Here is a 12551-nt window from a genome sequence, read left to right on the forward strand (position 1 = left end):
TCGTAGATGAATCGGTCGGGGTTGGTGACATCTGTGAGGGCAATGTTGGGCAAAACAACGCTTGGGGCTTCTTGGTTATTCACCATAAGATAATACCTTCCGCCTACCCTATTTTTGATTAAGCGGCTGGAGCAACAATAACTTATATCCATAAATAGGGGTGGCAGAGATTGCAAATTTTGAAGTCGGTCCCCTAGATTCAGACCAAGTGCTATGGAGGTTATTAATCCTCCAATCATAAAAGGTTGGCGGCCTCTAGCACATAGGATGCAGATATGGTGAAATAAGAAAGAGGCGGCGTTTACCTTTGTATCCATTTCAAAGACACAGTGGAGGAAGAATAATTCCTTCGCGTTGACTTTGCTATTGTTGGGTCGACTAAAAATGGTGTTTTGCAGAATACGGATAAAATACCGGATAGTGGGGTTATGTATGTGTGAAGCAAGTAATGCATCCCAGTTATTAATTTCCACACCGGATATTTTTCTAAAGAGGTCGAAGGCGTTTATGTGCCATTGTGAGTTCGGAGGGATTCTTGGGTGGACTTGGCCTCCTACAGGGAACTGTAGCATGGCACTCAACTGACCCTGGGATAGGGAGTACTCGGTGTTGAACATGTGGAAAGTTGCGGTACCGGGTAAGTACTCGTCTTCACCGGTTGGAGTGGTGTATGAATAAGAACTTAAAAATTCTAAGGTGAGTGATGGGTATGTAGGGTGATTTTGTGTGCAAAGAAAGGTTAAATCAGAAAATTGAAGCATCCATTGCACACCTTGAAGTAATCCTAATTCTTGTAAACAATTTAAATCAGGATACCTGGTAGATACGACACCTCGTTGTTGGAACCAGTCGAACTGCTCCCGTTGATAATTATCATCTTCAGATCGGAAGATAATATTTCCGAATTGTTGGTTCTCCGCCATATTGATAGGTAGGTTGAAAGAAGGAAAGGGAATGAAAATGTATTTGTATAGAATGGTTTGTTGGAATGATGTGGTGTAGGAAGAAAGGTATTGTAGGTATTTATAGGAAAAGTTTGGGAGTTGGGAAGAGGAGTGGGTGAGAGAAAAATAAATGTGGATGAATGTGAGTGGAATGGTGTAAAGAGGTGGGTTAATGGGGAAAATAAAAAGGTGGGGAGCAACGGTCATGTCCCCAACGGTCAGCAACAGTTTACGAGCATTCACGCTGTCACGCTCGTGACAGAAGGTGTTACGGACGTCATGGGTTGTGTGGCGACCGTGATGGCTTGTGTGACGCTCGTCACACAGGTGCTCGCAACGGTCACTGGCGCTCTGCTTACGTGGGTGCTTCCTAAATTGTTATTATTATTATTATTATTATTATTATTTTTTCTTTATTTTTAGTTTATGTTTATTTTAATTGCTATTGTAATATTTTTGAATTGCCATGCATGCTATTCTATTACACACCATAGTGTATATATATATTTTTTTCTCTAATAGGCAGTGTAAGTAGTAGCATAGTATATATCATCATTGGAAATTTTAGGTGATGCATAAATCAAAATAACATTTAATTTAACCAATAATTCCAATAGCTCCATAAAAATAAACATAATGTAATATATGAAAATAAAATAAATCATGCGGAAAATAAATCCTAAAATTAAAAATGATGTCAAACAAAACTATAAATCCTAAGACTAAAACTAGCTAACTCCAATTCTTCTAGCCAATTGTAGGATCTTTCGCTGGAGGGGCAAATGAATTGACACGGCGGTTCAACTCGAGAAAATGATTTGTCATAGTGCTCATGTATTGCAGAATTTCATGTCCCATCATATTTAACTCTTCTCTCATGGCAGCTTGTTCTAACATCAAAGCTTAAATAGCGGTATTATAATCATTTCCGGGCATATGATGTCTAAGATCGGGTATTGCTGATTCTGCGGACTGGATAGGATGAGGTGGAGAGGCTGCATCATGGTAACCAGTTGGTGTCTGCGGATCAGACTCAGCATAAGGAATCTGGTTGCCAGGAATCTCATAATCTTGGATGGTTTCAACAGGTCTAACACGAGAAGGTATTCCATCCAGGTTGTAAAGCCAATTGTTTCGGTCATGGACACTAGTCATCGGACTAGGCATTGTGAATAGGTAAACAACTTGGTTATTAATTACTAATTCAAACTCTTCAGGTCCCAGATTTCTGATAAACAAAGTGTTGAAAAGGAAATGTATGTTCATAGACTCAATGCCACAAAAAGGGTTCAAAGCAAGCATGGGTTGGCGCAATCCAATAGCATTAGAAATCATAGTTATCAACCCTCCTATTTGAATCGGTGCACGGTCATCTTGAATAAGGAGGTCAAAACTCGCCAGCATATAAGTGGCACCATTCACTGGACGGTTCTGGGAAGCACAGAATATTATGAAGAGTTCATCACGTGATACTGTGGTAATGTTTGATCTCTTTCCAAAAAGAGTGTGTGCTAGGATTTTATGGAAATAGCGAAAAGTCGGGTTATGTATGTTTCCAGAGAGAAACTCATGTTCCTCAGGGTCGTCATTTCCCGTTAAACTTCCCTAAAAATGCTCAAGCTCTCTATATTCAAAAAGGTCTTCTTGGCTCATGGTGAATGTATCAAAAGAAGTGGGGAACCCTAAAAGGTTAGTAAACTCTTGAATGTTAAACTGATACTCCATATTGAACATCCTGAATTGAATGAAACCTCGGTTTATTCCCTTTCCATGGTTTGGTAAATAGATCAGGGAGCTAAGGAATTCTAGAGTTAGCCTTCGGTAAGTAACAAATTATCTGCGAATAGGAGTGGTTTCCCACCCTATTCGATTCAGCAGATACAGGACACTATCTCTTAGCCCCAGTACGATCATTGCATCTTCATCAGCATAGAAGGTTGGGTGCATCTCTCTCTCATAAAGTTCTTCAAATTTTTGTCTCTGAGCTCTCCCTCTGAATTTGATACCCATGCGGTCAATATATGCCATCAGGTTAGAGTTAACTAAAGAAAAGAAAAACAAGAGTTTTAGTCAGGATTTGGCCAAATGCCGAAAGAAGAAAAGAAGAAAAATTTAATTAAAATAAAGAATACGGAGAATGAAAACTAAATAAAATAAAATAAAAAAGGGAATAATCAAAGAAGAAATAAAAATAAAAATTTGTGGGTTGTCTCCCACGAAGCGCTTTGTTTAATGTCGCAAGCTCGACATAAAACTATTAAATGTTAATCTATAAATTCTGAAGACATTACGTCTAAGTGCAGGACTTGCGAGTCTTCATTGTTCTCAGCATAATGATAATGTTTTAGACGCTGCCCGTTTACGATAAATGGTTCAATAAATTTTCCTTTAATTTCTACAACTCCACTGGGAAAGACATTGGTGATTTGGAAAGGGCCTGACCATCTAGATCGTAGCTTTCCTGGGAATAACTTAAGTCTAGAGTTAAACAATAGGACTACATCGCCTTGTTTGAAAGTTTTTCTTGATATACGTTTATCATGCCATTTTTTCGTTCTTTCCTTGTAGATTCTGGCATTCTCGTAGGCGTCTTGTCTAAGTTCCTCTAATTTGTTTATATCAAGAATTCGCTTTTCACCGGCGACCTTATAGTTTAAATTTAAATTTTTAATAGCCCAATAGGCCTTATGTTCTAATTCTACCGGGAGGTGGCAAGATTTTCCGTAAATAAGCTTAAATGGGGTTGTTCCTATGGGAGTTTTGTAAGCGGTTCGATAAGCCCATAAAGCTTCAGGTAATTTTGATGACCAGTCTTTTCTTGATGTAGCGACTGTTTTTTCCAATGTCTGTTTAATTTCTCTATTAGACACTTCCACTTGTCCACTAGTTTGAGGATGGTAAGGTGTTGCTACTCGATGTTTTACACCATACTTAAACAATAATTTTTTGAGTATCCTAGATATGAAATGCGATCCACCGTCACTGACGACTATTCTTGGGACACCAAATCTTGGAAAGATTATATTCTTAAAGAGTCTAGTTACTACTCGTGTGTCGTTTGTTGGATAAACTATAGCTTCAATCCATTTTGATACATAGTCAACTGCTACGAGTATGTACTTGTTACCAAAAGAAGGTGGGAAAGGTCCCATGAAACCTATTCCCCACACATCGAAAATTTCTACTTCCAAAATGCCTTTTTGTGGCATTTCGTCACGTCTAGATATGTTTCCTGTGCGTTGACACTTATCACATTTCTTGACAGCGATATGTACATCCTTCCATATGTTTGGCCAATAAAGACCGGCTTGTAGGATCTTAGAGCAGGTTTTGGATGTACTTGCATGTCCACCATAAGGAGCGGAATGACAATGTTGGATTATACTTTCTACCTCTTCTTCAAGTATACAGCGACGAAAAATACCATCGGGGCCTCTTTTGAAAAGTAAAGGGTCGTCCCAATAATAATGTTTTATGTCATGGAAGAATCGTTTCTTTTGTTGGTATGATAAATCAAGTGGAACCACTCCGACAACTAGATAATTGACGAAATCAGCGTACCATGGTGTAACGCATATAGCTAAGGTGGTCTCTACCTGTTCATCAGCTCTATTTTCTTCCAAATTAGCTATAAGTTTATCGTACGAGAAATCATCGTTGATCGATGTTCTTTCCGGTTCCAGGTGTTCAAGTCTAGAGAGGTGATCTGCTACTACGTTTTCAGTTCCTTTTTTATCTTTGATTCCCAAAACAAATTCTTGTAGCAACAAAATCCACCTTAGGAGTCTAGGTTTAGCGTCCTTTTTTGTTAAGAGGTACTTAATGGTAGCGTGATCAGTGTAAATGATTATTTTAGCTCCGACCAAGTAGGAACGAAATTTATCTAGCGCAAATACTACTGCTAAAAGTTCTTTCTCGGTCGTGGCGTAATTCATTTGCGCTTCATCTAGAGTTCTACTCGCGTAATATATGACATGAAGTTTTTTATCCTTTCGTTATCCTAAAACAGCGCCTACGGCGTAGTCACTTGCGTCACACATTATTTCGAAAGGTTCATTCCAATTCGGGGTTTGCATTATGGGCGCGGAGATCAATGCTTGTTTAAGTGTTTGAAATGCTTCTAAGCATTTATTGTCGAAGATGAATTCAACATCTTTCATTAATAATCCGGTTAAAGGTTTAGTTATTTTAGAGAAATCTTTAATGAATCGTCGGTAAAAATCGGCATGTCCTAAGAAGCTTCGTACTTCTCTCATAGTTTTCGGAGGTTGAAGGTTTTCGATTACTTCTATTTTGGCTTTGTCTACTTTAATTCCTCTATTTGATATGATGTGTCCTAAAACAATTCCTTCTTGTACCATAAAGTGACATTTTTCCCAATTAAGTACTAGGTTTACTTTTACACATCGTTCTAGAACTCTTTCTAGGTTTTCAAGGCATTCTTCAAAACTTTGTCCGCATACGGAAAAGTCATCCATAAAGACTTCCATGATGTTTTCGAGAAAATCGGCGAATATTGCCATCATGCACCTTTGGAACGTTGCAGGAGCATTGCACAAGCCAAACGGCATTCGTCGATAAGCGAAGGTACCAAAAGGACATGTGAACGTTGTTTTTTCTTGGTCTTCAGGATGAATTGGTATTTGAAAGAAGCCTAAGTAACCGTCTAGATAGCAGAAATGAGAATGCTTGGCTAATCGTTCTAACATCTGGTCTATGAATGGTAAAGGAAAATGATCTTTTCGGGTTGCTTTGTTTAGCTTTCTATAATCAATGCACATTCTCCATCCCGATTCAATTCGTTTGGTTATAGTTTCTCCTTTTTCATTTTCGATCACTGTTATACCTCCTTTCTTTGGTACTACGTGTACAGGGCTAACCCATTTGCTATCGGATATAGGATATATGATACCTGCCTCTAATAACTTCGTTACTTCCTTCTTCACTACCTCACTCAGGATCGAGTTTAGTCTCCTCTGATGTTCCCTAGAAGTTTTACAGTCTTCTTCTAGCATGATGCGGTGCATACAAATAGAAGGACTTATTCCTTTGAGATTGGTGATGTTGTATCCTAGTGCGGTTGGATATTTTCTTAAGATATGTAGGAGTTTTTCGGTTTCGAGTTTTCCTAGGTCTGCATTGACTATTACGGGTCGTTCAAGTTCTAAGTCTAGGAATTCATATCTCAGATTTTTGGGAAGTGTTTTCAGGTCGAGGGTTGGTTTCTTAAGGCATTGCGTAGGATCCAATGTTATTGCTAAACATTGATTCAGTCTGTCTTCTACACGATAGTCGGGCAAATCGTCATTTTCTAATTCTGTTTCTTTTATGCATTCATCGATGATATCCATGAAGTAACATGTGTCTTCTATTGCAGGTGCTTTCAAAAATTTGGAAAGAATAAACTCAATTTTCTCTTCTCCTACTTCGAAAGTGAGTCGTCCTCGTTTTACGTCTATGATAGCACCGGCGGTTGCTAAGAAGGGTCTTCCCAGTATAATGGGTGTAACTTCATCTTCTCTTATGTCCATAATTATAAAATCGGTGGGAATGTAGAATTGACCTATGCGCACGGGAACATTTTCAAGAATTCCTACGGGATATCTAACGGAACGATCTGCTAATTGCACAAACATTTTAGTTGGTCTTAATTCTCCCATTTTAAGTCTCTTGCATATGGACAAGGGCATAACACTGATACCGGCTCCTAAATCGCATAAAGGTTTGTCTATGACAAATTTTCCTATGTGACAGGGTATAGAGAAACTTCCAGGATCTTTAAGTTTAGGAGGCATACTCTGGATTATTGCGCTACACTCAGCAGTGAGTGTAACGGTTTCGCTATCTTCAAGTTTCCTTTTATTAGAAAGAATTTCTTTTAAGAACTTAGCATATGAGGGCATCTGTGTAATAGCTTCTGTGAAAGGAATGGTGACGTTTAATTGTTTCAGTAGGTCAACAAATTTTTTAAATTGGCCCGCGTCTTTGGTTTTAATTTGCCTTTGAGGATAAGGGATGGGTGGTTTGTAAGGCGGTGGAGGTATATAAGGTTCTTTCTTTTCTACGGTTTCCTTGTTACACTCTTCCTTTTCCTTAGGTTTACTTTCTTCCTCAGTTGACTTTTTAGAGTTTTGGTTCTCAATCCTTGGGTCAGACGGTCCCTCTACCTCTGTTCCACTTCTTAATATAATTGCATGAGCATGGCTTTACGGGTTAGGTTGGGGTTGTCCAGGAAATGTACCAGTTGGGGCAGCAGTAGGCGCTTGTTGTTGAGCTACTTGCGAGATTTGTGTTTCCAACATTTTGTTATGGGTAGCCAGGGCATCTACTTTACTTGCTAGTTGTTTAATTTGTTCGTTAGTGTGTACATTCTGGTTTAAGAAATCTTTATTGGTTTGCTGTTGAGAAGCTATGAAGTTCTCCATCATGATTTCCAAATTGGATTTTCTAGGAACGTTATTGTTAGGTGTAGATGGGGTCGGCTTTTGATATCCAAGAGGTATAGCTGGGGCTTGACTGGGAGCTTGTCATGGTGCGTATAAAGCGTTGTTACTCTTATATGAAAAATTAGGATGGTTCTTCCAGTTTGAGTTATAGGTATGCGAGTAAGGATTTCCTTGAGCATAGTTCACCTGCTCTGCTTGGATTCCTGTTAGGAGTTGACAATCTGTAGGAGTGTGACCTTGAATTCCACAGACTTCGCAATTTTGAGTTACGGCAACCACGGTGGCTGGAGGTGATACATTTAAACTTTCAATTTTCTGGGCAAGAGCATCCACTTTTGCATTAACATGATCAAGGCTACTTATCTCGTACATGCCAGTTTTCGTTTGAGGTTTTTCTACCATTGTTCGGTCGCTTCCCCATTGATAATGGTTTTGGGCCATGCTTTCGATAAGTTGATAAGCGTCAGCGTAAGGTTTATCCATAAGCGCACCCCCTGCGGCGGCGTCTATTGTTAATCTTGTGTTGTATAAGAGACCATTATAGAAGGTATGAATTACTAACCAGTCCTCTAAACCATGGTGTGGACAAGGTCTCATCATGTCTTTGTATCTTTCCCATGCTTCGAAAAGAGACTCGTTATCTTTCTATTTAAATCCATTTATCTGGGATCTTAACATAGCTGTTTTGCTTGGAGGAAAATATCGGGCAAGAAAGACTTTCTTCAACTCATTCCATGTGGTGACTGAGTTGGAAGGAAGAGACTGAAGCCATCTTCTAGCTTTATCTCTTAACGAGAAAGGAAAGAGACAAAGTCGAATTGCCTCTGAAGTGACACCATTAGATTTAACAGTATCAGCGTATTGAACAAATACGGATAAATGAAGGTTTGGATCCTCGGTAGGATTTCCAGAAAATTGGTTCTGTTGCACTGCCTGCAACAGTGAAGGTTTAAGTTCGAAGTTGTTTGCTTCAATTGCGGGTGGAGCAATACTCGAATGCGGCTCATCTTGCGATGGAGCGGCGTAATCTCGAAGAGCACGAGCTGGTTCTGCCATCTCGGGTATCGACGAAGGAAGAAGATTTTTGAGATCCGGAATTTCGATTGGAGGGAGATTGTTTGCAGCACGATACTCTCGAATTCATCGTAAGAATCGGAGATATCGTTCAACGTCGTTGATTCGTAAGTAGTACGGTTCGCCTTGTGAGCGAGTGTGTGGCATACAAATCAACGAAAGACAAGGGAAAATAAAAAAAAAAAAAAGCCTTAGTCTCTACAGCGTAACAGAAGAGTTACAATATCGACTAAATAAAAGTCCCCGGCAACGGCGCCAAAAACTTGATCGCGACTTTATGAGTCTATTGGGGTATTAACTGCAAGTGCACAGTCTAATCGCGTAGTTTTAAAAGATATCGATCCCACAGGGACTTAATGAATTGATATACCGTTTTTCTAGGGTTACTTCGTAAAGCTAAGGCGGATGATACTTTGATGATTAGGGGGAAAAGTAAAACAAAAATTGGATCTAGATTAAATATCAAATAACGCGGATATCGGTATGTAGTTCGTCGTAATTAGGGAATCAAATCTTCGTTGGTTTCTTAGTTTTAAAATAAGTCCTTTCATTAGACACTATTGATTAAAAGCCTTTTCTCAAACTCTCACTATGTTGAATAGACTATGATTTTACCTTAACGTACGCTCTCACTATTTAGTTAAAACTAAAATCACTTTTTGAAAACAATAGAATCTATAGAAACTCTTTTTATTAAAATACTAACCGTTTAAACACCCTCGTCTGAAACTCTCGCTCTGTTGACTTAGATTATATGATTAAACTTAAATGCTTAACTCTCGTCCTCACATTTAACCTTTAAAAATACTTTTTGAAAATGATTAGAATTTAATTAACTCTAAAAATTGCTTTCTCCCTGATTTAAAGTTAATGTCCAATTTACACTGTCCAGTTAAAAGCTCAAACTGTCGTTCTATTGATTTTAACTTCTTTATGTCTTTTAGTCTCGTACAAAAACTTTGGTATTAACTCTGTAAATTGAGACCATAAAAAGAGTGACTATATTTTTAAATAAATTTAAACCGACTTAGTTTTGATTCCTTTATTCCGCTTACTTTACATACCGATATCTAAATTAATTAGCCGGACATGCTAAACAGGCCTAAACAATTATTACGCTTAAATACAGCCATATCAGACAAACAATATAGATAAACAGCAGCACATAGCATATATAAGTTAAAACAATAAATTAATGAACCTGTAAAATTAATAGAAATCTTGGTTGTTCCCTAGCTTCGATGCTTGAACACTCCACCACAAACCGGTTGGATTTGTTCTTCACAACTCTTGAGCAGACAGGAAAATAAAAACAAAGAAGTAAAATACTATGATCTAACATAAGGTTAGATCCAGTAAAAGTTACACAATAGTTTCCGGTGTAGAAACTATTGTGAGAAAATTAATTGAATGCCTAAAAAATTTAAGCTAACAAAGAAAAAGGAAGTAAAAATGCTAAGGTAATAAACTGCTGAAGAAAATATGGAATGCTGGGAAAAAAATATAATGCTGTAAAAATAATGCACGGCATGGAAATCTGGAAAGCAACCCCCAACGTTCGGGCACCACTTAAGATCTATTTATATTAATCCATCATGTAACCGTTTCCCAAAAATTCCTTCAGTAGGTTTCCTCGTGTGTCAACCAGTCAAGCGAATAAAAAGGACGAACGTGCTTCTGTTACGCGTCAAAGCCAAAAAAATAGGAATGGGGGTGTGACGTCCGTCACACCCTGTGTTACGCTCGTAACACTGAGCAGAGGGGTGTGACGCTCGTCACGCCTTGTGTGGCGGTCGTCACAGCATCACAACGCTTCTCCTTTGTAGTTGTGGGCTGGGCTTTAGTGGAATGCTTCTTTTTGGAGAATCCTCTTTTTGCAACCCTTTTCTTTCCTTTTCACACATGCTTCAGTTTATGTTACCTGAAATAAATAGAAGGGAAATACCAAGTAATATCGAATAATATAAAATAAATCGAATCAAATAATAATATAATTTAATTAAATCAAGTCCAAAAAATGTGATATTATTTCATGTTATCACTTTTCACTCCAACGCACCTGGCCATACTACAGATAATTGCAAGGCTCTCCAGCTAAAGGTACAAGATTTGAGAGATGCCCAGGCCATCAGTTTTTCTCCGGTGCCTAATGTTATCCAAAACCCGATGCCAGCTCACGGCGGGCAGAGGATTAATGCTGTTGATAGTGGGGAAACTTTGAATTTGGTTTCTGATTTGACTAAAGTGAAGACTTCGCTATCGGTGGTCAAAGACCGACTCTTGAAAGGACAGATTTTCCCGGGCTGTGGGGAAGAGTGCAGAAATTGTCAAGATGCCAAGAACAGATGTGATAGTTTGAGAAGCGGTATTCAGCAACTGATAGATGAAGGTTGTCTTCAGTTCGATCAGACTCGTCCAGTGAAGAATGATGTGTCGACAGTAACGTTTTATTTCACTCCTGAAGAAATATATGTTCCCGAGAGACCCGCTCCGACAACAATATATTTCCCAGAAAGTCCAACACCAATTTACTCTGACAACCCTCAACCGACTTTGATTGGTCCGGTCACCATCACGGTACCAGGACCTGTTCCGTATGAGAAAGACAGTGCTATCCCGTGGCACTATGGGGCTGATATCTACTGCCAGGGGCAGAAAGTTAACGAAGAAGACATTGACATTGGTAGCTCCGCTGTAGACAATGTTGGAGGAATTGGTGGCTTCACTCGCAGTGGACGCCTATTTGCACCATCAACATTGCGCATGAACGCTGAAGCTGAGGCAGCTGCCAAGGCTAAAGGAAAATAGGTATCCACCGAAGAGGTTACTACCGAGGAAGCTCCTCCTAAGACCGCATTCGAGAAGGAAGTGGATGAGTTTATGAGGATTATCAAGAAAAGTGACCACAAGGTAGTCGACCAGCTAAATCAGACACCCTCAAAGATCTCCATTCTCTCATTATTGATGTGCTCTAAGGCACACAGAGCAGCCTTGTTGAAAGTACTAAATATGACTTATGTTCCCCCAGAGATAACTGTTGACCAGCTGGAGGCGGTAGTTTCGAATGTACACACTAGCCATGCGCTAGGTTTCACCGATTATGACCTAACATCTGAGGGCAGGAATCACAACAAAGCTTTGCATATCACAATGGAATGCAAAGGGGCGGTGCTTTCCCATGTTTTAGTTGATACAGGTTCTTCTTTGAATGTTCTCCCAAAGAAAGCCTTAACGAAGTTGGATTGCGATGACGCCACCCTGAGGCCGAGTAATTTAGTTGTAAGGGCTTTTGATGGCTCTAAGCGAGCTGTTTGTGGCGAAGTTGAGTTGCCAATTAAGATTGGACCGCAGGTATTCAAGAGTACCTTTTATGTGATGGATATCCAGCCTGCCTATAGCTGTCTGCTAGGTCGACCCTAGATTCATGATGCCGGTGCTGTTACTTCTACTTTCCACCAGAAGCTCAAATATGGACTAGAAGGTCAGATCGTCACCGTCTGTGGTGAAGAGGATATTTTTGTTAGCCACCTGTCTACATTTAAGTATGTGGAGATGGATGGCGAGATGTATGAGATGTTGTGTCAGGGCTTCGAAGCCATAAACATCAGTGAGGTCGCGCCCGAAATTGTCTTTTCACCTGAGTCTGAGAAGGTCGGGACTTCTATCTCTTCATACAAGCAAGCTGTTGAAGTGGTTAAGGCTGGTAATGCCCAAGGCTGGGGCAAATTTGTGGAGCCAATCATAAAAGAAGACAAGTTTGGATTGGGGTATACTCCGGGGTCTCAGAAGAATGAAGCCGGTACTTTCTCCAGCAGGGGTTTGGTTTCTGCCCACACCGTCAATGCTGCAGATGAAGACAAGGCTGACAGCGACTGTGACTTAGATAGATGGATTCGCCCGTGTGTCCCAGGAGAAAAGCTCGACAATTGGTCGTCTGAAAAAGTCGTCCGGTTTACTCTACTGAAGGAGTAATTTTTATTGTTTTCCTTTTATCACATGCATAACAAAGTCTTACACTTTGACCAAGGTGTAATGACTCATCTGTAGGGCCATCCATTTAGTTACATTTCGCAATTATTTTCATCAT

General features: G+C 39.5%; 1 non-coding gene across 1 annotated transcript; it reads left to right on the forward strand.

Moving 5' to 3' along the window:
- The first annotated feature begins 7961 nt into the window (after window positions 1–7961).
- LOC127109000 (small nucleolar RNA R71) lies at window positions 7962–8068 on the forward strand. Its single transcript, XR_007796490.1, has one exon. It is a non-coding gene; the product is annotated as a small nucleolar RNA R71 (small nucleolar RNA).
- The last annotated feature ends 4483 nt before the right edge of the window (window positions 8069–12551 follow it).

The sequence above is a fragment of the Lathyrus oleraceus genome, chromosome 7 (genome assembly GCF_024323335.1).
Source record: "Lathyrus oleraceus cultivar Zhongwan6 chromosome 7, CAAS_Psat_ZW6_1.0, whole genome shotgun sequence".
NCBI lineage: Eukaryota > Viridiplantae > Streptophyta > Magnoliopsida > Fabales > Fabaceae > Lathyrus > Lathyrus oleraceus.